Raw genomic sequence first — 25,561 nt, forward strand, 5'->3', positions numbered from 1 at the left:
TGGAAGGACATAAAAACTTTCCTGGATAAATTTTGCATTTGCCTCCTTAACCCCATCCAGCTTTCACCAGAGCAAAAGCATTTTCTTAAAACATGCTTTGAATCTTATGACTGCACACAGAGTTAAACAGAATTTTTAATACAATCTACATGTATTTCATTCTATGTCCTCACATAATAAATTAGATTCTCTCACTGCTCAGTGATATTCAAGCTCCAAGAAGAATCCAGTTGCAACTGAAAAAAAGTGTTTTCTTATAGTCCCACATTTTAATACCCCCCATGCTTCTGCTTAGAGATCAATAGCTGATGGTCCAAATACAATACTAATGCTCTGAAGTAGCAAGTATTATCTTCTTAAAAACAAGATTTGGTTTACTTGAAGGGCAGAGTGACAGAGACAGGGAGAGAAGGAGGGAGGGAGGAGAGAGGAAGGGAGAGGGACTGAGGGAGCAACAGGGAGAAAGAGAGGTCGATCTTCTAAACACTATGAATAGTCTCCTCACATATGTACTTGTTTTAGATATATACACACATATGTAATATATATTCACATTCATATATTCATATATCTTTATAAATGATCCAGGTGCAGCCTGGAGCAACAGTCTTGGTGGTAGACTAGCTTGGTTCCCCTCCTCCATGCCCTTTACTGAGCCCAGTGGCTAGGAGAATTGGCTGCTGATACCTCCCAGCTGCATCCTTCTCCAAACAATGGCCCGCAGCTGATGGTAGTCACCTCCCTAAAAAAAGTGTTCTCCACACCTGGAGAGGCTCATAAAAGGACAAACTCACAAACTCACAAAGAATTACTAAAGACAGACCCCTCTGCAACAGGGGAGTATAATTCTAATTTGCACATATCTGGTTCACACCTGTGGATTAGGTCAAATACAGGTTTTTATTTTTTAGTTTTTTTAAAAAGATTTATTTTATTTATTTGAAAGAGTTACAGAGAGAGGTAGAGACAGAGAGAGAGGTCTTCCATCCGCTGGTTCACTCCCCAGATGGCCACAACAGCTGGAGCTGTGCTGATTTGAAGACAGGAGCCAGGAACTTCTTCCTAGTCTCCCACGTGGTGCAGGTGCCCAAGGACTTGGGGAATCTTCTACTGCTTTCCCAGGCCATAGCAGAAAGCTGGATCAGAAGAGCAGCCAGGACTAGAACTGGTGCCCATTTGGGCTGTTGGCGCTTACAAGTTAAGGCTTTAACCCGCTGTGCCACAGTGTGGCCCCCATATACAGATTTTGAACTGAGACCTCATGCTTGCTCACCTTATTCTCCTCCCCAAATACACTTCAGTTGCCTTCTGTGTTTTCCTAAAGCCTGTAGAGCACTCTCACTCAATTAAACACCCTCACCCAAATGCTTCTCTTTGACTCTGCATCTGGGAATCCCTAAGTAAACAATCATTGCTAATCTTCATGTTTTGCTTTTGGGGTTCCTTTAGAAAAAATGCTTTTCTATAAGACATACATTTCCCATCCATCAAACCTTTTTATCTTCTCAATTCTGCTGTATTTCAGACATCAAACATATTGCAATCTGCGTATATGCCAATATGATGGAAAATAAGCATTTTTTCTACATGTCTAATGTGAATTCATTAGAGCAGGAACTATAAACCTATTACCAAATTTTGTATTCCTGGCATCTACCCCAAATTTGACACATGGTAAATGGTCATTTAATACATGCTTGATGGATAACTATGTTTGAGAAACCTTGCTTTCTCATAATACCAATATTGATAGAGGTAGATCTTGGAGGTAATTAGTATGTCCCAAAGATTTTAATTCTCAAATGCCAGCTGTATTAAACCAGAACAGGATTACATACATACAGATAGTGGTACAATAAATATTTTTTTATGCTTGGACCTGTGGGGGCCTTTATTTATTTATTTATTTTTTTTTTTATCAAATGTGAGTAACATCTAACATTCTGTTTTCAGTGTTTGAATATCTGATTTGTATTCCTGATCAGATATGTAGGAGTTAATCCACTTTGACTTAACCATAGTTTGCAGACACATCTAGCTTTGGATTATGAATATATAAATTGGAAAAAATACATGAAAGATAGCATGTTAGTTGGGAGCAGGATTAGTGGCTGGCTGCGAAACTCCAGCAATCACCTTCCCATTTAGAAGTAGTCTGAACATCTATTCATACACCAAGTCATCCTGCACAAAGATAAGGCATCTTAGAAAAAGGTGATCTCATAGAAATTAAAAGTATACTGGTGGGAGGGTTATGAATGGATTGATTGATGGGTACTAAGTTACAGCTAGATGGAAGGAAGGATGGAGCTCTGGTGTTCTATTGCACATTCTCGATTTCTCTATCAAAAAGAAGTCAAGAAAATAGGACTTTAGATGTGTTTATCATGAAGAAATGTGAAATGCTCGAAGTGATAATTTTATGAAAAGATATTTACCCTGATTAGACACTTACAAAGTATACATATATTAAAATATTACATAGTACTTCTAAAGAATGTACAATTTTTATGTTGGTTGAAAAATTTATTTTAAATTAAAATTTTAAAAGGTATATATAATTTTAATTTATTAAAAAGATACATTTTAACATTTATTTAACTCTTGTTTGCCTTGAACCTTAATATTTTATGGTTATAATCTTTTAACTATATATAAGTTGATGCTTGAATTATACAGTCTACAGTAATTACTTGTACATCACAACACCAGTTTTCAAGTGCATCAGATTTTTTTTTAAGAAATCTTCCCTTGTTAGGATGTTTTACTATAGTTAGGGAGCAACTTTTTGTAATTTGATACTGCTCAACACTAGGTGGCAGGATGAGACTATGGATACCCAACTACTAAGTAAGTACTAAGTTTTAGAAGGACCTGAGTCTTTCTCCAAGTTAAGATTTCTGTGCAGATATATTGTATTTTTCTTATATACACATTACATATTTTTGAATACTTGTTTATATTTAAAAGCTTTATATATAATAAAAGATGTTACCTAATACAAATAAGTTTTTAATAAGCTAGACAAAATACAAACTCTTAATAATTTTACAAGTAAATAGCATGGATAGCCAAATAAAAAACTTAATATTGGAAAAACATTAATGTTCCTCAGCATCATTAGATATAATGGCCTAACTATTTAAACAAAGTATGGGTCTTGGTTATGTAACTAAATGTTATTTAGGTCAAGACACCTAAATACAAATTTAAACAAACCCTTTTCATAATCATGATTGATATTCTGCAATTAAGCATTTCACAATAAACTAACACTATGTACATAAACAAAAATGAAAAAGGCATCTTTCATCCTCAGAGTAGGAAGAACCATTTTAAACTCTTCTGGGAAAGGAGATTAGAGTTCCCCAAATGAATCACTCTCTCACTAACCTTTTAGTATTAAGTACCACTTCTCAGTGTGATATGGATGACAATGGCTACGGTGACCATGTATACTTTTTCATGCAAACTTGAATACATTTAAACATAGAAGTAAAAACCAAAATGCCCAAGAAAACTATGACATACAAACACCCACAAAAAGATGTTTGCCTTCAGGGAGTTCATTGTGTCCTGTTATTTAAAGTAAACATTTATAGTTTTGTGGCATTTAAAAATCCATCTTTAGGTACCCCATGCCATTACTCATTTGCCAGTGCTAGCTCTTTATTCTAGCAATAGTTGGCACCCAAAAATGTAAATTGAATATCTGTAAGATATTATTGAGGTCCATGAAAAAGTCAAAATTTAATAACTAAATAAAAAATGACAAATATTGAGAAATTATTTTGATGTTATTTGTCTTTAGGAAACACATTATAAAATACAAAAGAAATGCTATAACAATCTAGTTAGTATTTTACTTATTTATAAACCGACCTGACATATTGATGGCTGATTTCAAATTTACATTCTTTTTTGCACTTTTCATATTTTTATTGATAGTAAGCTTTTCAAAAACATTATAATTTCCATTAAAATGATAAATATTGTGGAGTTAAAGTGAAAATCAGTTCTTTGGTTTTATTAATAGAAAATAGCATAGCCATTTTCTCTCTTTTTAAGATTTATTTATTTATTTATTTATTTGAAAGTCAGAGTGACACAAAGAGAGAAGGAGATACAGAGAGAGAGAGGTCTTACATCCTCTGGTTCACTCCCCAGTTGTTCACAATGGCCGGAGCTGTGCCGATTGGCAGCCAGGATCCAGGAGCTTCTTCCGGGTCTCTCATGCGGGTGCAGGGGCCCAAGGACTTGGGCCATCTTCTACTGCTTTCCCAGGCCATAGCAGAGAACTGGATTGGAAGAGGAGCAGCCGGGACTTGAACCCGGGGCCCATATGGGATGCTGGAACTGTAGGCGGCAGCTTTACCCACTACAACACAGCGGCAACACAGCAGCCGCCTCCAGCCATTTTCAATAGTTTATACATTGAATCAAAATTCTTTTACTAAATGTAATTCATTTTGCTTTACTTTGAGAAATACCTTGAAAATGCTAAGAGCAACTGATAGGTAAAATAATAAAAGGTGAGATCAATTCATTTCCTTGGGAGAAGTTTTTGATGTCAGTTGCAATCCCTTCTCAGCATTTTGGCTAAGATCAAGTGTAAAGAATATTGCAATTATTTGTTTCTCCTCAAATTGCTGGTACACTTTTAATAAGGTGTGGTATACATAACTTTATTGGCCCTACAAATTCTCCCCAAGTATATGTAATGACTTTCAGAAAATTATGAACACAGAGGAATTAATTAACTCAACATATAGTAATTGAAAAATTTCATGAAACCATATTCAAAGTGCTTTCTTTGACTTCTATTCTTTGCATATTTATCAGGGATGGTTTATCCATATATGCTTCATGTAAGTGTTTTAATTTATTTATTTATTTATTTTTTTTTTTGTGGCAGAACTGTGCTCCAAAACAGTATCCACATGAATTCCAAATAAGGGATCAGTTCTGTCAGAAGGAAACTAAATTTCTAAAACCACATATTTTTGTCTGTTTTGACTAACTTAATCAACATAAAAAGTAATCTAGAGAGTTTGAGTAACCCTCTGCCTTACTCTGATGCAAAGTGTGTTTCCCATGGTAACCTAGTGCAAGACCATGAAGCTTGTAAGTCCTAACATGGGACCACAAACGTGGCACAAATCCTCAGTGTACGCTTCTGAAATGCCCCGGTGTGACTGTTTATCATGCATGTCATTCTTCATTTATACACCATCCCTCAATTCTACAGAAAACTGCATTGACTGATGGTGCTCGGCATGGTTTGTCCAGACACTGCTGGCAGCATCAGTTGCTAACTGCTGAGAATTTGGCACTTGGTTCCTCAAGTGCTAGTCAATCTGTGCTGTAAATGACTAGGCAGCAAGCTGTGTCCTCTTTATTCTTAACTCCCTAAAACAACCTTCATAACATCTAGTTCAAAAGAGAGGCTTAGTCATTGCTTATTATTTTTAAAGTATTATTTATTTGAAATTAAGAGTTATAGAGAGAGGGAAAGTCAGGGAAAGAGAGAGAAAGAGAGAGAGAGAGACAGAGAGAGAGAGAATCTTTCACCACTGGCTCAGTCACCAGATGGCAACAATGGTCAGGGCTTGGCCACAGCTTTGTCAGGCCAAAGTCAGGGACTCAAATACTTGGGCCATTCTCTGCTAGCTTTTCCCAGGTCATTAGCAGGGAGCTGGAGCGGAAGTGGAGCAGCTGGGACATAAACTGGTGGCACCCATATGGGATGCCAGCATCACAGGTAGTTTCACCCACTAAACCACAAGGATGGACTCACGATTTATTGAATTATATCAAATGGGTTCCATGTGTTCTGGAGAAAGATTATAACATACATATAATATATACATTTGTCACATAAGGCTTAATTAGCATATTAATGCCACAGAGGTTAAGAACTACTTCACTGATTATTGAAAGGCTTTTCATTTAGTTCTGATGCAGATTTACAAATATTTGTTCTCATGTTTATTTGTGTATTTGAGAAGTTTCCATGATGTATCTTTTCAATTATCTTTATATAATTTGTTACACCAAGAACAACTTCCTGGAAGTCCTCATACTGGGATATGGTTTTCCAATTATTTTGAGATATGGCTTATGGATGATATTGACCAAAATTATCCAAGAATCTTCATGGACTGCAAGCATGGGGTTATATGTCTAATCAATAATTTAAACATAAATACTATAATTTCTATTAGACTTCCCATTTAGTGTTGCACTTACTTTACAGTAGAGCAAGAAGTACACTTAAGTCTGTGGCATAAACTCAAAGCATGGATTTTTCTACATACTAGACTTTACTACTCCTAGACAAATGAAAGCAGTAAGTCACTGGGACAACAAACTAGTAATGCTTTCATAAACTTAATAGAACAAATTTAGCTCTTTATGATTTAAAATTCAAACACTATACACTGATCTCTTTGTAAGTGTCACATATTATGGTTTGCATGTGCAATGATAAGACAAGGATTGTGCTCATTTGATTATCTGGTATTTGATTTTGCTCTGAATTTCAAGATGCGAATGCCAAGTTTGTCAAGATCATATTAGAATCAAGTCCAAAATTTCATATCCCATGGTGCAACCCTAGTTTTGTTGGCCCAACCCCAGAATCTCAATCCTGTTTCTCAATGGATCCCTGAGCAGTGAACTACTTTCACATAAGAATTTGAAAAAGCTTTCATTTAGGAATATCCATGTCAGGTTTCTGGTTAGAGTCTCTGTTGAGCCAGCAAAAATTTCATAGGTTGAAAGAAACAGCTCAAAGGAAACTAAAATTCAGTATCCATCCAAAAGGAAGAAAAAAACAAGCCCTCATTCTGAGATATAATATTCTATAATATGCTATAACTCCTCTGGTTACAATGATCACATGGTGTAACTCATTATTTTGTTTACAAATTTTAAACTATGATTAGTAAGCCTCTCTTTTGTACGTATTTTTTGTTGATCTTGATCTTTCCACAGATAAAGAAGCACATTTATTCAGAAACACGATATTCCTTAATTTATGATGCCTTTTCCTCCATGGTTAGTCTACAAGAGCTATAGACACCTTATTTTGTTCCTGGACTGTGGTCATTTAGCTATTTCTCTATGCTTCTGATCTCAGTGTAATAAGAATGGAATTATCTCCACAGCATCTTACTTGTCTCTAAATTACATAGATTCATTGATTCAAAGTCTTAGAGAGATAAAGGATTTTAGAAACTTCTTGATCTTTCTCTTCCAGTTTATAGAAAACCGATGCCCAGAACAGATTAAATGACTTTCAGTATCATTTAGGTTTCAGGAGTTACAATTATTATTTCATATCATATGCTTACAAAATGATAAAAAATGAAAAATGCATTTTAATTTAACAATTTTCTCACTGGTCATATATCCCATGACTTATTAAACAAATAAAGTTATGTTTCAAGATAAATTTTTTCAAATGAATTAAAGTATGTTACATATTTTGTAATATTTCATGATATATTTGTAAAATATGAACATATTCTTAAAGATTTTTGAGGTATAAATGTCAGCATAATTTTTGGGTTATAGATGTGAACTAAATACTTCAAGTATTTTGAAGTGTGTGCAATTATTTAAAAATTATGAATTCCTTTGAAAATATTATTTTCTCTAACACATATACTTTCATATATATTATGAAAAAACAATATACACAAACACACTTTGGTTTTGCAACACATACATACTCATGTCATGAGCAAAGTAAAACAAAATTTAGGAAACCATAGCATAATGTTTCTTGATCTAATTGTGGAAACCTAATTGAGGAATAGCATTTGATTATCAGAGCTCAAAATCAATGAGTCAGATGGCAGAATTAATTATGATGAATGCAGTTGCTTTTTTTCCATGCTTACTTGTGAAGAAAAATGTGTTAGATAACATTTTCCTAGATGCTTTGTAAACTACAATTCAGCATACATGCGCATGCACCCACACACACACACTCTCCCATGCATCCACACACACACACACTCTCCCATGCACCCACACACACACATACACACACACGCATATCCCTAATTCCTTTGATTCTTTGAGCAGAACATTATATTCAGATTTTCTTCCAATCACCGGCAGCTCTGTTTGGCAAGTTCTAACAACTCAGTCAAGGTGAAAGCCAGCCAGCTTTTGCTAGTAACAATGTATTCATACAGCATATGATCTCTGCCTGTTCAGGCTGCTTCTTGCTCTTGTCTCAGAATAAGAAAGGAGTGCTGCTTTCCTGGGGTATGCTATTTGAGAAAGAAAGTAACCTAACACTAACTGCAGGCGGGGTCAGAGTGATGTAACAGGAAGCTCTGATGTTTCCCTCCTGCTGCTGATCACTTACAATCTGACAACACTTCCAATCTACTCAGAACAGCCCTTCTCTCTCCAGCAGTGTCAACTCCTGCCTCTTAAGGACCATCAAGCTCTGCTAACTGGATCTCACCCTGCCTGCAAGATCACAGTCTAAGGCTTTCTCTCTTTCCCACCTTGCCTGGGGGGTAAATCTCTTCTGTGGAAACTCAGAAAGTCAAACTCCATCCTAAGAACATTTCACCAAGAATTTCCTTAGGAGCTGTGCTGGGTAAGTGCATTATTCAAAATAATTTATTTATTCAAAATAGTACTCTCATACAGTCTTACCGATATTTTTACTATGGACTTTAGCAAATGGCATTGAAATAATGTTTGAAACAGTCTCATTTATTTCACGTTAGAGGAACTATAGCATGTTTCCTGCCCCCAGCACAAAAAAAAATGCATGCAAAAATCCATTACTACTAGAAGATATTGTTTACAGTGGTGTTCTGGAAACTAAAATTAACGATAAATAAAAACATAAAGGCATATTAAAACTTGGAAGTAATATTTCTGAACAAGTACCTTAATCAGAGAACAATGCCTTTTAAAATTAGCTCTACTAGAGCTAAGCTTTAATCTTGACAGCTGGAAAACATTTTTCCCCCAGAAAGGGTTTTTAACTTTCCATATAATCAGTATTCTAAGAAAGGGATGAAAGAATAACTCCTTACCAGTCTTCGGAGTCTCCCTGTTGTAGAACACAATACAAAAGGAAAACAATAATTTTGGATTTATTATATTTGTATTTATTATATTTGCTTCTATTTGCCTTTCATATCTATTTACATATGTATCTCTAACTACTGAACTAGTGGACTTTTCATTGTTTCAGAATCTGTAGCTGCCAGATGTATTTAAATCTTTTGTAGCCCTGAACTGTTTCTACTGTATTTGGATCCTAGGTTGGACCACAAAGAAAAGAAACTTCTAGAGTTAATAAAATGTGGAAATTTTTATATTATTTCTTATTTCCAAAACTCTTTGGCTGAGAGAATGTGTTTCTTCAACTGATCAGTATCCCTTGCAAGCTTTTGGGGGAGGGTGTGATATGGAAACATCTGTGAATAAAGAAATGCCACAGAACTTTCCCAAATGAGTATATTAGACCCTGAAACAGAGGAATTAAAGTATGTATTTAAAAGAATTTTCAGGATAAAACTCACTGAAATGTTGAGATGAAACATCTGTTAATGCTCTTTCCAACAGTACAGACTGTTCTGGACAATTAAAAAAATCTAGTATCTACTTACTAAGTTGTTGGTATAGCGATATCATAACTTTGTTGGTAAAGAAAGCTAGATGTCAGATTCGGGTCAAAATAACCCGAATTATAAGTGACATAACTTTTTACAAATGTATTTTCTTACCTAAATGAAATTATATTCTGAAATGTCCCTTAATGGCAGAGCCCTGTACTTAGTCAATCATCAACAGTAGGCTACAAACTCATCTTGAGTAATTTTTGACTCAATTTTCTCACAAATTTCTGGACATCAAGAAGTCGGTGAATCTTTAAAATACTTTGGCTTATTTCTATTTCTTTCGATCTTTAATTGTGGTACGCAGTTCCTAGACACATGTGCAGACATGGGGAAGTGTGTTTAGAATATGAATTTGTGAATAGCCTTTAGATGATTTGGAAAGGAAATGGAAACAACATATTAAATAATCTAATGCTATGTTAGTGTCTAAATTAAAAAAGAAAACTCCAATTCTTTTCTTTGGAATATTATATAAATATAATATTGTATGAGTGATTTTCAAACTTTTCTAATTTTTATTTAATTGCTAACTTCAAACCCTTAATTTTATTGCATAATTCAGTTAAATATCCATGTCCATGCTGATAGCATGGTTCATAAACTTTATTTTCCAAAAATACTGTTTGAAACACTAGGCAACGAATATGAGGGTCATTAACAAAGACATTATTTGAATAACTAGCTGTAAATTTGAAATAACAATTCATATTATTCTTTGCTTTCTTTAATAATAAGATAAAATCTGATAATTAATGTATGCATTTAATCATAAAGATATTAATTTATTTTCTGGATATTTCTCTGTAGCATTTTAAAGCCAATGCATAGCCTAAGGTCAATTCTAAAGATGTGAAATGAAACATAGAAGTGAAATTATATGAATAATTTGAGCTTAAATATGTTTTACGTCAAATATTCTATCTCTTAAGGGGATAGAGTTTTAGTTAGGTTAGATCTTTTTTTCTAATACACCTTACCAAGTGCCAAAGCATTATTGTATAAGTTAAATATGTAGATATATGTAGATTTTCACTATATATATAAAACAATTCATTCATCCTGAAAGAAACTGAATCAGAGAAAGTGAAATCATTACCATTGGGTCTTTTAATTTTATAAATGATCCTAAATGAATAGCCAAGTGTTGTGCTTACTCACTGGTGATTCCTAGTATATCACGCAGCTTAAATTAAGAGTCCAGTATATTTATGAGAATATTTACCTTCCCTTGCATATATTCTACCATTATATCCATGAATAACAAATAATTCCAGTCAAAAATTCAAGATAATGTTATTACACAAAAATACCTTTTTAGTTTACATTAATTGAAAAATTACTTGATGAACATTAAAAACAAACTGAACTTTAATTAATGGCAGTATTATATACTTCTAACTTAGATCATATTAGGAATCATTATAGCAGTGTTTTTATAAACTTTCTATACTTAGTTAAAGTTTTCTCTTAATTTTAATGATTGCTTTGCATCTTTGTAGAAAAATTAACAAAATAACTTTAAAGTTAAAATATTTGTTCAAAATATTGGTTCACTAACCATGCTTATTACATATTTTATATATGACTTCAAATGTAGCTTAAAATTATTCTGATTTTAGCCCTATAATGATTATTGTTTTCAGACATTATTTGATATCTTCAGATTTATTCCTTAAGCTATCTTTGTTTATAGATTTGAGAGAGAATTTCTTCCCTTAAATATAAACTGTATCATTGCAATGGAGTCAATGAATGACATTGAAAAAGTCAAGTGTGTAGAACATGTTAGCTCTTGATTTGATCAGAATTTCAGAGAACTTTTTGGGCAAATGATATACAACTATTTAAAATATTTCTCTGTGTCTGGTTTTGTAGCCCATAAGTAAACTCTAATCCTGCATAATTTCTCAGGGGAAGTCTCTCATAACTACTAAAGTTCTTGTATTATGATGCATTATTAAATTATTTTGAGAAGTCTAATTTAATATTTGAAAATCTCATGCAATTAGGTGGGAACAAAAATTTACAAGTAATGCAAGACAAGGTCTGCATACTAACTAGAAACATCAGTCTTTTCCCACTTACTCACATGGACAACCCAAATTCTTTCATCAATGACAATTATGTAACAATGTATCTGGACAGTTTTTGTCTAAATTTTGGTTTATCTACCTAGCATTTGGTATATCATTTCAAAAATAGATGGCACTAATTAGTGTAAAATTGAAGTAAAAAACAATACAATTCATAGTAAAATTTAGACTAAAAATTAAACTAGCATGATTTCAGAAAAAAGAACGTATGTTTTATATATGTGATCATTAAATCATCAAAACCAACATAACTAACAGGAAATATATTTTGTATTCCATTTCAATTTTAGTTTAAACAGAAAAGTTCTCAAAATATCCTAGTTATTTTTCATGTCTACTTAGGATATGTTATTTTTACATTAAATTGCATTATGTCAAATAATCTCTGAATGTCCATGTATTTGGGAACATTAAGAATGATCCATAAATTTAATTTTTAAGGTTCTACGTTTTCATTGGCAATCTTTGTTTTTGTCAAAATGCCTATTTACAGGCAATTCTTACTACTGCATAGTGGTAAATACTTTTTATGTACTGTATTTCAAAAATATAAAGAAAGAGTATCTACACATTAGGATGGAAAAATACATATGTATTTTGGTTTAAGATGACATTATAAGAGTTTGTCTTGTAACATTTAATGAATTCTTATGCACGCAGGATCTAATGAAGACTATTCATAAGGGCTCATAATTTATACATAATTGCATGAGTTTCATTGTGTATCTCTTTTTGATGGACCTCTTAAGAGTTCATAGACTCTCAGTTTAGGAACCTATGTTCCAATCAATTCACAGGAAAATCACATGTTTAGAATGAGTTGTTATACATGAATATTTTTAAGCCACTCTAGATACTTATATAAATCAGATAGTAAGAGGCAGCACTAAAAACTCAGACATGGACACCAGAAATAAATGGTCTATAAAATCATTTCCATAAAACAGGGGGATGACTCTAAGGAAAGCCATATAATAGGTATAATCTGCAATGGGCAATTTTCCATGTCCCTTTCTGTATCCTTTCCTTCACCTATGCTGACCTAAACCTAACCTTCCGCCAAATCATATGCCCAGTGTCTACATTCTGTCCTCAGATAGTGAAGAGTATGTTTTTTAATCATCTACATTAGGCATTTCAGAATTGTAACCAGACACCAATGCAGTGTATTTGATTTGAGAAGAATACACTCTGATCTCAGTTCATGTCATAATTTCATCTTGTCAGGGGATATCTTTTTAACACATATAACCACCTACTTATTTCTATCAGGTGATGCTAGGATTAAATAGCACAATTCTCAGTTTAATAAGCACTTATCATTGCCAGGCCATGTGCTAGCTGTTGAAAGCAAACAAAACAGACCCCCTGCTCTGGACAATATCAGCTCTACCTCAGTGTCATGACTGTATCCAGGTATAAACTCTTGATCCACATAGTTGGCTGACATACTTTTTTTCATCTTATTGCAAATTAGGAGTTAATGTCTTAATTATGGCATTTACTAAAATGGTGAAACTTGGTAAATCAAATATTTTTGTGTATATTTATTACTCTGGGTAACTTGGGGTTGTAGATTTCACACCAAAAAAGAAATATGAAATTAAGTGCATTCTTATTCATGTCTACTTTGCTTATATCCTTTGATTAAGATATTCTGAAATATTTTTATTGCTTATGACTTTGATCCTTCATATACTAACAAAAGAGATTTCCCTGAATCCACTGCCATAACTGTATACCAGCAATTGTTAATTTTTAAAGCAAAGTGTATGTGATTAAAGACAACAGTATTCTTAGGAATAAAACTTTGAAGAATGTTTGGCTTTATTAATTTGAACAGGAATGCCTTAACATGACAATAGGAGCAAATATTATGATCTAGAACCACCTGATAGGAGTGAATTTATAATATGAAAATTCCTTAATTTTTAAAATTATTTCCACACATTAGCTAATATCTTACTTAGGTACTTTATAAAATAATTTCCTATAGTTTGTTCCATGTTATCTATATAGAAATTATTAGTTTAAGTGGTTTTGATCATAAAATTAATATATGTCCATTGTTAATGAACTGGATTCCATCTATCTTTCTTCCTCCAAAATAAATATATCAAAAATGAACAGAGTTTATATTTGAGTTTTTATATAACTTAAGCGCCCTTTAAAATATTCAATAAATGGACAATTTTTCAGTTTAACCCTGAAATCTACGTTTATTCACCAGCTTCTCAAATGTCAACTCTAGCACTGTAAAAGACTGCATGCTCAAACTCTTTAATGTTATATATACTTTCCAAACCTAAGGGATTGACAAATTTAAATAAATCTAGATAATGGATCATAACTTAGAAATAGTAGACTGCAGTTCAATGTGTCCTCAGAGGGTTACATTAATTCTAGCTATGATGTAGGTCTCAGAGTAAAAGATGTTAGATCTTTACGCTTAGACAACATTCTGCTCCTAATTACTCTAAACAGTTTAGACTTCAAGGACTGTCCTACATTCTGACCTACATTTTCATTCCAGAAATAATTACATAATGCAGTCTTTAAATATAATGTATAAGTTTTTCTATATGAACATCATCACATGCATCAATTCAAATTTTAACCACTATTTGAAGTGACATTAAAATTGTAATAATAAAGATTACTGTGCAACAGATTATTGATATAAGATTATAATATAAAGCAGTGGGAGAGTACTTATTTGAATGAAGTAGATGAGTAAATTTCTAAGTTTATCATGCTTTCTTTTCTCTACTGCTCATCATATGAGTATCATTACAGAACATGAACATGAAGAAACTTTCTAAACTTATTTGTACCAATAATTCCTGGCTCGTGGATTTATTGTCTCTTCCTTTTGTTGAGTCCACTCCTCTAGACAAGTTTTCTTCTTGTTAATACTTCTAACATGAATTAGCACATCTGTAAAGGAATATGAGCATTTTATCTAAAAGAATCATAAATTAATGAATAAGGCGTATAGTTGGGTAAGAGGAATAACTTCTAATGTTCTATAGCACAGTAGAGTAACTATGGTTGGCAATATTCCACTGTAAGTTTTAAAATAGCTAGTGGGGAGGATGTTGAATATTTCCAAGAGAAAGAAGTGATAAATGTTTGAAGTGATAGGTATATCAACTTCCCTGATGCATAGAATGCATACATTGAAATACAATACTGCATCCCATAAATTGTACAATAATTTTGTCAGTTAAAAATAAAGTATTCTTAAAAATCTATATCTGAGTTTCACTCAAGTGTACCTCTCCCTGATGTTTATATACCTCAGTTCCTCACCTATCAAAATCTTCCCCACATATAAACTTTTCTATGGGAACTACCCAGAATAGTGTATAAAATCAACCCATAACTACACCATCACAATTCTTTTATTCTCCTAATTTTAGTTTTTCCTAAATTTTTCTAAAACACTAATTACCTTGCAACAAATATTTACTGTAATTTGCATATTTGCTTTGTTACTGCTTAAATTCTTTCAATTTTGCTAACACGTAAACACCACAGTACAAGAACATCTGCCTCCTTTTTCCCCCACTAGCACATCCTAAGCACCTAGAAAAGTGCCTGCACATTGTAGGTGCTTAAAGGAATGAATGGATGTTTATTGATATCAGTTGCTACTTCACAGAAAACTGGACATTGACTTGATGTGATTTTGTATGCAGTATATTATTGATGCTGCACTCTGTAGGTGTTAACAATCGAAGAGAAAATATTCAGAAACTAATGACCATTTCATTATGCTTAGATTAACTATATCTTCACTGTCTTTATAGGGGAAAATAAATTAATAAAAATGCTTTGTATAATGAACTCAGGGTTCATTATGCTGAATTCCAAGTAGCAACCTTTCAAACTATTGTAAAGGAGAGTGTTGCTCAGTATATTACTACAAAATGTTGAAATTTTTCCCCAAATGGCCAAACAATGGGTAAAGCTGGCAGAATTTCTTGTTGAAAGTGGAAGATTTGCCAACTGTTGCTTCCCAACAAAAGCCTTAGTCCATTACTTACTGCCTTTCTGAGCAATACCACGAAGGAGATTATAGAAAAGGAAAAAAACTTATCAGATAAATGGAAAGAAAATAAATCAATATCTTACAGAAGCACATATAGTAAAATACAAATCGTGTTTAATTACCAAAACCTTAAATGCCTGTTTGGAAAATGAGTTACATTTTCCTAATCTGTAAGTTAGCAAGTCTTTAAGTATTAATCTTTAAATGTTTAAAGATAATTTAAAGAATATCAGCTGTCAGTGCCTTTCATCATTGTATAGTTTTGCAAATTTTCTAAAATAAATACCAAAGGACTATGCGAAAACTTTAAAAACTTCATGGAAAATGTGCATTATGACAAAACCATGACTTTAAAACATTTTGGCACCAAAATAAACTTATCTTTTAATTCCATTTTCTCAAGAACTTTTTGTAGTGCCCACATGTGTGCAAAAAAATTAAATCCATGCATATGAGGGAGCCTTTCAAAAACTGAAGAAACATATATATTAAGAAATAACAGGCTAATGCTGTGGTGTAATGGGTAAAGCCGCCACCTGCAGGGCCAACATCCCATATGGGCACTGGTTCAAGTCCCAGCTGCTCCACTTCCAATTCAGCTCCCTGCTATGGCCTGGGAAAGCAGAAGATGGACCAAGTGCTTGGGTTTCTGTACCTGTGTGGGACACCTGGAGGAAGCTCCTGGCTCCTCACTTTGGTCACTGTGGCCATCTGGGGAGTGAACCATTGGATGGAGGATCTCTCTCTCTCTCTCTCTCTCTCTCTCTCTCTCTCTCTCTCTTTCTCTCTCTCTCTCTCTCTGCCTCTACCTCTCTGTAACTCTTCCTTTGAAATAAATAAATAAATCTTTAAAAAACAAAGAAATAACTATGTATGGATTTCCAAAAACTTTTTGTACCAAAACTTATCTTTTGATCCCATTAGGCACAAACATATTGAAGAACCCTTAACTTTGCAATTAAATCAAATCATGATTTGCTTGGAGCTTCATGATGCATTTTCCCAAAACAGATTTTCTGAATTGATATAATTGAGATATTATAAAAATGCAGTACTTCTATTTTAGATTCCTATTTATTTCAGACTGGTAGAACTAATTTTGTGGGTTTTCTTCCTTTAAACAGAATGCTAATCACTCATTCACCCAAAGACATCACAATTGAACTTTCTTCATCTAAGTCCAGAGATGGGTATCATTCAATGAAACAATAATTTTTCTTTGACAAAAATACTTAAGATATGTCCATAGAATTCAGGAAAAGTATATGTATGTACACAGAATTTGTAATTTTTCTTTTAGCATACTCTCTAGTAACATAATTGAGTGGGTGTTAATTCCAAAGCAACAAACTAACCTTGATTAAACTACCCTGTCTGAAACAAAGTATTGCCCAAAAGAAAAAAGCAAATCATGAGATGCCTCCTTCTTATCCTCATCCTTTCCTGTTCTTTGCCTCTTCTTCAATTTTCAGAATTACTTTGATGTGGTTATGACCAAATAGTGTACTTATGACAAGGTTATTATAAAATATGAAAATAAGGACAGCGCCCCGGCTCACTAGGCTAATCCTCCGCCTGTGGCGCTGGTACCCCAAGGTTCTAGTCCCAGTCTGGGTGCTGGATTCTGTCCCGGGTGCTCCTCTTCCAGTCCAGCTCTCTGCTGTGGCCCGGGAGTGCAGTGGAGGATGGCCCAAGTCCCTGGGCCCTGCACCCGAATGGGAGACCAGGAGGAAGCACCTGGCTCCTGGCTTCGGATCGGCATAGTTCCAGCCGTGGTGGCCTTTTGGGGGGTGAACCAACGGAAGGAAGACCTTTCTCTCTCTCTCTCTCTCTCTCTCTCTCTCACTGGCTAACTCTGCCTGTCAAAAAAAGAAATGAAAATAATAGCATTCCAACAAAAGCTATCCTTTTTTAAAATTTATCTTCATTCATTTCTTTCTGGTATGTTTATGTAGAGCAAGAAAACCCAGTCTTGTACAACACATTTTCTTTGTTCCATTTTTCCCAAAAACAGAAAATCATCACAAAATAAAAATAGAACCAGTAATAAATTTTAGAAAACAAAGAAATGACAATTTTAAGTCTGCAAGACTTGAAGATATATTGGAAAGGATCTTAAAAATTTCACACATGTAGAAAGCTTGATATAATTTTAATTGAACAATTTTGTGCTTAAAAGTGAAATATGAGTAATTTCTCACAGCAAGCAAAACACTTCACACTTCTAGCACTAATCCCTACAATAACAAATATGTACTCCCATTACTGCTGTTCAGAAAAAGGCAGTATTTACTACAGTTAAACAGTGAGTTTTCACACTCTTCTAGATTCAATGAAGCAGCAAATATTCTTGAGAGCCTTTTCTAACAGAATACTACTTGTAGGTTGAAGAAATCTAATTTGAAATATGAGTAATTGTCTGAAAGTAAATTAAGTATAATATTTGCTGTAAAATTCAAATGTTTGTTTCAATTATTGCAGTTTGCTCTCTATTGCACAATGGATTTTATGGAATGGCATAAAATCGCTAAATGTCTTTATAGCCCTTCAGCTCTTAACATATATGCTGGATAACCTTGACTGTGAAAAAAGTCTCTATCCTAGATTGATAGTAACACTAGAGGAATGATAAGCTAGTTCACAATATCGAGCCAAAATCACAAAAGTGATTTGTGATGTTTCCCCCCCACCAATGTTTTTAATGCCTCTCTGATACATTCTGTTTTAACTTGTTTCTATTGTTAACTAGTTTCTTACTGCAGATATTTCTAAAGCAGTGGGTGCGCTTTCCATATTTATAAATACCATATTTTTCTAATTTTACATTTTCAAACAAATATTTTGAAGTTTTTATACACCCTAAACTTTGGTCCCTGTAAGTGCACCCAAAACAATACATATTATCACAAGTGTATGCTGGAGTTTTTGACACATGGCAAGGTAAAGAATTTAAAATTCTTTCAGGTGTTGATGAAATTAGAAATGGAATGATCAAGATTAAGAAGTGAAGTGCCAAGCAGAATAACAGAGAAGACTTTTTAAAAATTCTTACCTAGAGATTGGAATGACTGTAAGAATAAAATTAGTAGTAATTATTGCTTACTGAGTGAGAAAATTTATATAAAACCAAAATCAGCAAAATCAGGGATTCAATTTGAAAGTTAAAGAAACAAGAAAAGAAAAGGGAGTAAAAAGACTGAAGAGGCAAAAAGATAGAGAAAGGGAGAAAAAATAATTTATTTGTCAGAAAGGTAGTAAATAAAAATTTATTGCTGAAGCACATGAGTTAAGATGTGGAGAGGCTATGGAGACATGGCAATGGACAATGGGTACTCCAAAGAATACCCTTTATATACAAATGTATTCTAGCTGCTTGGTGTAAGATTTTGGATGGGAAAACACTATCTGCTTTAACGTTCAGGAATGGAATTGAGTGTTAAGCCATGGGATTACTCCTTCTGATAAGCGCTGAGAAGTGTTTATTAAGAAGCTGAGAGAAGAACCATCATCTCTTGGGTGATACTACTGCCTTCATGGTCTGAGAATGGAATCAACTTGGTCAAATGATGACTATACTTTTAAGCAGAGGGGTCATGAGTCTAACTTACTGGCAAGCCTCAGTCTCCCAAGATAGTTTCTCAAACAGCATAAGCAAGCCAGAAATTGGGCTAAATTAGTCATATCACACTTAAAAGAGCAGGGCTATCTGGTAAAATGAAAAGCCTGTATTTCAAACCTATTGAATCAGTCTGGTGGCTCAGCACATGGAAGGAGTTGATGCTCAAATGATCCCTGCAAGCCCTAAAACACTCTTTTCTGTCATTGAACACTGGATATTCTAAAAATAAGCCATTCCATAGATTATAGTCAAATTTACAATAACAAAATAGTGCACAATGCTCATGTTTTAAACAAGTGATTGTCTTTTAAAATACCTAAACTGTAAGTATAAATTCATGTTGAACAGCTCACAAATGCCAAAATGTATGTAATATTATCTCTTCTAATTCTAGCCTGAGAATTATTTGTTTTGTGATTTTGGGGCACATTTTCTGTGAATAAACATAGTTGAAGTCTTAGGAACTTAGTAATAAAAGAAATTCGGCCGGCGCCGCGGCTCACTAGGCTAATCCTCCACCTAGCGGCGCCGGCACACCGGGTTCTAGTCCCGGTCGGGGCGCCGGATTCTGTCCCGGTTGCCCCTCTTCCAGGCCAGCTCTCTGCTGTGGCCAGGGAGTGCAGTGGAGGATGGCCCAGGTGCTTGGGCCCTGCACCCCATAGGAGACCAGGAAAAGCACCTGGCTCCTGGCTCCTGCCATCGGATCAGCGCGGTGCGCCGGCCGGGGCGGCCATTGGAGGGTGAACCAACGGCAAAGGAAGACCTTTCTCTCTGTCTCTCTCTCTCACTGTCCACTCTGCCTGTCAAAAAAAAAAAAAAAAAAAAAAAAAAAAAAAAAAAAAAAAAAAAGAAATTCAATTTTACAGGCCTTTTCCATTTTCATTAGACTGGGGGTAAATATACACACAGACACACACATACACACACACATTGATTCAAGAGCTTGTCACTGAGATTCCAAAATTCCCTCTACATAGCTACAAAAGTAAACTCAAATCAAATATAATTTTCCTTTATAAATTATTTGTAGAATTCTAAGTGTTCAAATTGTTCATATGACTATAATATAATTGTAAAATCTTATAGGTCAATCCTAATATATTGAAAAAAGGAAATACATTTTCAAATTGATCAGTACTCAATGAGGAAGCTCCATTTCCCACACTAACCTTCTAATCTGTCCAAATACAAATTGCATTTTCATGCTTTGACTCAGAGATTTAAAACTAATACATGACTCCAGGGAGGAATCATATTCTGCTTAGTGTTTCATAAATAAATTATATCTTTAAAATTCTTAGAGAACAGTATATAAAACATAACTTTACTATTTAAATAAACACCTGTGTGCCTAGAACTCAGCTTGAACATCACGTTATTCCATGACTGACCCACACATGCATCCCCAGAAGTCAACTGTTACCCTAGATTTGTACTGTTCTTTCCCTTGATCTACTTTTTGACTTTACCACATGTGTATGTGTTTCTGAGTGCTATATTATTTAGTTTTGTTATTTTTAGTTTTACTTTTATGAACGTGGAATCATCCTGAATACATATCTTTTTTTTTTAACTTTTATTTAATGAATATAAATTTCTAAAGTACGACTTATGGATTACAATGGCTTCCCCCCAATACCGTCCCTCCCACCCACAACCCTCCCCTTTCCCACTCCCTCTCCCCTTCCATTCACATCAAGATTCATTTTCGATTTTCTTAATATACAGAAGATCAGCTTAGTATACATTAAGTAAGGATTTCAACAGTTTGCTCCCACACAGAAACATAACATATCTTGCAGACACACTTCTTTACTTCAGCATTCTGTTTTTGAGATGAATCATTGTTGTTAACAAGTGTAGCTGTGGTTCTTTCTTTTCACAGTGTTCTACCATATGAATGTACCACAATGAAGATAATCTTTTTCTGCTGAAAGAAACTGTGGATTTCATCCACAGTTTTTCTATTAGAAACAGTGAAGGCACAAGCTATTTTATTTTACATAGCTTCTTGTACACGTGTGTCTGAGTTTCTTTAGGGAATATCTGTATGAGAAGGAATTCAAGATTCTAGCAGATCAGAGTCCTTGTACCAGTTCATATTCCTAATAATGCAAAAGGTTTTCATTGCTCCATATCCTTTCTAAGACTGTATATTATTGTCAAACCTTTTAATTTTTGCCAGTCTGATGGGTGTAACATAGTATCTCATTGTGTTTTTAATTTGCATTTCCCTGATTATGAATCACAGAGATTTTGCATGTAAAATGGATTAGGATTTTCCACTGAAACATTTGTTTCTAATTGTTAAGCAGTGACTGGATTTTGTAGCATTATGGGTAATCTACTTGTAGCTATTATTAACTATTTCTTTTTGGTTAGGTAAGTCAGGGAAAGGAGAGTATGTATCATTGTTTTTAAAACTGGAAATGTGTGAATTGGATTTCTTGTCATGAACAAGAACACAGACTGAAAATGTTTAGAATCATACTCCTAACATTCTATCTCCCTTTATTCAAAACACCCATCAATTATCTGTCAAAATTTCCTTTGAAAATAAAGGGAGTTAAAAACAAATAATTCCATTGTGTATATGTGCCTTTTTAAAAATCTGTTCAGTATTTAACAAAGTTGATGGAGTTTACAAGTCTCGTGAATGTGGCTGTGTCTCTTACTGCTTTAAAAAAAATCATTTCTTTGCATCAAAATATCATAAAACCCTTGGAGTTTTCTGTTGGTATTTTTATCATTTTTCATAGAACTTTATAATGATTTCTTTGTATCCTCTCTTATTTGATACTAATTTATTTTAGTACATAATTTGTACTCCAGGTATTGATTTTTTTTAGAAGGAAGTGTAGCAAGTATATGCTGACATATACACAGTAATTTCATTAAAATATATAACACATGAACTAACCAAACTTCACTCATCAATAAATTTTCTGTTATCGACAAGTGTCCTTTACATGTCCAAATAATCAAAAGAGTAGAAAGAGTCTTCATAGTATTTGCAGTTAGGATGAAAAATGAAATTTCTTGAGCTATGCAGAAAAAAAAAATAATGCTCTTCAGTCATTTCTATTTCTAGTGACATTTTCCCGCAAGTTGTTAAAATACTCAAAATAGACTTCAACTTTGAACTTGCTGAATTCCATGTGTATGCCAAATTCACTCATGGACCGTGCTGACCCGTTTTCTGTCTTTGGACCAGCCAAATCATTTTCACTTCAGGACCACTGACCAAAATCATCTCTTTAAGAAGCGATCTTTGTCCTGTATGTTTCATGGTAGTCTCTCTCATTTCTGGTCCCTGCTCATAAGCTCTTTTTTTAAGACTTATTTTATTTATTTGACAGGCAGAGTTATAGAGAGGGGGAGAGACAGAGATAGAGGTCTTCCTTCTGCTCCCTAAATGTCCTCAGTAGTTGAGGCTGGGACTGGGCCAGTCCAATGCCTGGAGCTTTTTTCGGGTCTCCCACGTGGGTGAAGGGGCCTAAGCACTTGAGACAGCCTCTGCTACTTTCCAAGGCACATTAGAAAGGAGCTGGATCAGAAGTAGAGCAGCCAGGACTCAAAACAGTGCTGATATGGGATGACAGTATCTCAGACAATGCCTTAACTCACTATGCTACAGCGCCAGCCCCACAAGCCACCTCTTTAGCCAGACTTTCTATGAACATTCTGTAGAGCCATCATACCCTCTTACCTGCCTTAATTTTATTCAGAGCACATATCACTACTGAACCTCCAAATATTTACTTGTTCATTGTTGGTTTTCTCCTTATAAAATAAGCTCCATGATGGCCGGGGCTGCTATATCCTCAGAACCTATACCTGAAGCAGGATTCAGACTACAATATAGCTGTTTAGTGCTGTGTTGTCGTTCCCCCTGCTCAAAGTAAGGTTGTTTCTTACTATACCTGTCTGCTCTATCCCTGTAGCAGCCAGGGATGCTTGGTCTCATACAAGCTGATAAATTCAGTGACTGGAGCAGTGATTTTTGAATAAAGGTTGGTTTTATTTGCAGAAAAAAAAAAAGAACCTATACCTGAGCCATGAATCCATAGATTCTACTTTTCCTATTGTTAAAAGACTTTGAACAAAAGTGGTCATCTGCCTACATGTTTATACCCCCACAGAATCATGCTTCTTAGGACATAAAAGTCTAAGGACAATATTCATTACTATTTCCAAATTAGCATGATAGTAACTTACTAAACATGCCTGGTAGATCTCCTCCCAACTTCCCATTCAAATGCTCCATTTAAAATAATGTAATTATAGTTTTAAGAGAGAGAAAGAGGGAGAGAGAGAGAGAGAGAGAGAGAGAGAGAGATGGAGAAAAAGAGAGACAGAGAGAGAGGTATAACTTTAAGTTAAATTCTGTAAAATTTCACTATCCACTGGTAATATTACCAAATTCACAGGAATGTTCTTTTGTCATCCAGGGTGCTACGATGATACATCAACCACTTATGCTGCCACCTGTCAAAACTTTGGATGACTCTACTTTCAGGTATTGCATATGCTACAAAAGAACATTCATGACCTAATGAAAGTAACATGTTGGATTTTCAATAAAGTCAAGGAAAATGAACACATTAACAATAAATAGCAAGGCCTTATGTAATGGTATATAGTTAAATTTCAAAGAAAGGAAATCTATGAAAGGAAATTCAACAAAATACTGATAACAAGAGAATTATACACGTCTGTCAGACTTACAAAATCATTTCCTTGGAACCTTGGTGAACAGAATTAGGCCCATTTTTTTTTGTTTTTCACCAAAATAAACTTATATTTTCTTGTAGATCCCATATTCTTTTTATTTTGGCCAAAGGACTAGAAATAATATTAGTTTAGTAATATTAGCCACAGATATCATGCATATGTATATTTTATATATAATTTAATATAACTATATAGATATAGAAAATATACTATGTTGAATGTTTTAAAATAATACAGATTAATTGCTCATTTGAAATAAGCCCCTTTCTTCTGTGAATTTTCTTGTTTTCTGCTATTTTCCAGTGCCATTATAATCCTATCAATATGTAAACTGTCCCATAATTAGAATAAGAGAATACCTTATAGATAAATGAACAAAAAAATGATGGATAAATTGTGTTAATATTTTAAACTATTTTAGATACTATTATTAGATTTCTCTGATAAAGCAATTTCAATTTAATTCTGGGTATTAACTACATCTTTCAAGGACACCAGTGCTTCAAAATAGACTACTGTTGCACATGACTGTGTCGTCTTATTTATATTTAGCATTATAATTCCATGACAAAATATTAATTATGCAACTATCCTTACACCTCATTATTCCCTTTTCTACAAAATTGGATTTTTTGTAAGATTTATTTTACTTATTTGAAAGACAGAGTTTCAGAGAGAGGTAGAGACAGAGAGAGAGGTCTTCCATCTGCTGGTTCACTCACCAGATGACCGCAATGGCCAGAACTATGCCAATGCGAAGCCAGGAGCCAGGAGCTTCTTCCAGGTCTCCCATGTGGATGCAGGGGCCTGAGGACTTGGGCCATCTTCTACTGCTTTCCCAGGCCATAGCAGAGAGCTGGATCAGAAGAGGAGTAACTGGGACTAGAACCAGCGTCTAAATGGGATTCCGGCATATCAGGCCAGGACTTTAACCCACTGCACCACAGCGCCAGCCCCCAAAATTAGATTTCTATCCCTAATTTATTTTTGGTTGGCAAAGTACTTAATAATTCAATCATGTATCATCCTAATAAAGTATAATATTAATGAACAATAAAGGCTGCTAAAGTATTTTGTCTTGAATTTAAAGCTCCATGACATAATTCCTTCTGTACTGAAGTGTGATATTTAAATTCCCAAGTCATATTGCTGGCACCAAAATAGACCCTCTATAATTGTTCTTTGTCCCAATGTTTGTCTTTGGGAACTCATCATTGTTGTTCTATCCTTTTATGTGTCAGCTTCCTTTGCACATTGCATTTCACATGACTCACTGTTCCTCTGAGCAAGGTTTGAATGCTCAAATTGCCTACTTGTATCTGACAGCTTGATTTTTCTTCCTGAACTTTTTTATGTGATGTGGTTCCAGATAAACTTTCATATAAATCCTCCATTTTTC

General features: G+C 34.1%; 1 protein-coding gene and 1 non-coding gene across 3 annotated transcripts in view; both read left to right on the forward strand.

The window, feature by feature from the left end:
* The first annotated feature begins 8,195 nt into the window (after positions 1-8,195).
* The window catches only part of CALCRL (calcitonin receptor like receptor), a 96,125-nt gene continuing 78,759 nt past the window's right edge, over positions 8,196-25,561 (forward strand). Inside the window, exons 1-2 of one of the 2 annotated variants that reach the window (XM_051849374.2) lie at positions 8,196-8,623; positions 23,880-23,947. The gene's annotated coding sequence lies outside the window, so the exon portion shown is untranslated. The remainder of the gene's footprint in view (positions 8,624-23,879; positions 23,948-25,561) is intronic. The other variant, XM_051849375.2, reaches the window with a different exon arrangement.
* LOC127482555 (small nucleolar RNA SNORA63) lies at positions 23,269-23,399 on the forward strand. Its single transcript, XR_007920830.1, has one exon. It is a non-coding gene; the product is annotated as a small nucleolar RNA SNORA63 (small nucleolar RNA).

The sequence above is a fragment of the Oryctolagus cuniculus genome, chromosome 3, assembly GCF_964237555.1.
Source record: "Oryctolagus cuniculus chromosome 3, mOryCun1.1, whole genome shotgun sequence".
Lineage (NCBI taxonomy): Eukaryota > Metazoa > Chordata > Mammalia > Lagomorpha > Leporidae > Oryctolagus > Oryctolagus cuniculus.